Consider the following 920-nt stretch of genomic DNA (forward strand, 5'->3'; position numbering starts at 1 on the left):
GGATGCAAAACGCACCGATTAAAATCCAAGCAACTACAATGTGTTTCTGTTACTCCCCCCTCCCCTCTCCACCTTCCACTCGCGCGCGGCGCTCCAGGACATGCGCAGTGGTTTCCTCTCAGCGGCAGAAAATGTTTGTCTAATCGTCAGTAATATAATAGCGCTGCATAAATCATAAGAAATCCGATGGCCACAGCTAACTCAGCAGCGCTTCGCTTTCACAGACGGTGGAGACAACGTCTAACTTTTTTTGTCACTTAGAAAAGTAGCTCAAAGAAAGGTAAGCTCCGTTGACGTGATGTTAGCAAAGCTAGCTGTACAGAGACACATAAGCATTTGTGATGAAAAAAGTTGTCACTCACTGCGCTGAATTATTGTGCGGAGGTGTAGACTGACTTGTTGCATATATGGGACAACACTGTGTCCAAAAGTCTGCAATATAGTGATGTGACATTCAGAAACAGTCGATTCTTCTCCACGGCTCCTTATTTATTAGATAGGACTGGAGTGTCACTCACTGAGAGCCGTTGTTCTATCAGATTACCATACGCTGTCAGGATAGCATACATGCATTAAGCATTAAGAAGTCCGACTGTCAGAGTAGTTGTCAGTTCACCATACGCAGCAAGTTATGACGAAAATAAGTCATTAAATTGTTTTCAATGATAACTATACAGATATACATGTGTTGTTGTGGTTTCAAAGTGTATTTAAACCAGGGTCTGGCTGCTGCTGGAGTCAGCTACAACACACGCCAGTGTAAAACTCATTAACCTACTCAACCGCTACGTCAGGATGCCATACAACTGTTAATAACAAAGTGTATGACGATCTACGTCATGATTCTATGTTGCTGATTAAATAAAATCATATGGTAATGACGTGTCTGACAGATACAGCCGGTGTTCTATCACATAGCC

Source organism: Poecilia latipinna, unplaced genomic scaffold, assembly GCF_001443285.1.
Source record: "Poecilia latipinna isolate Pla-1442-1.1 unplaced genomic scaffold, P_latipinna-1.0 Scaffold4250, whole genome shotgun sequence".
NCBI classification, from domain to species: domain Eukaryota; kingdom Metazoa; phylum Chordata; class Actinopteri; order Cyprinodontiformes; family Poeciliidae; genus Poecilia; species Poecilia latipinna.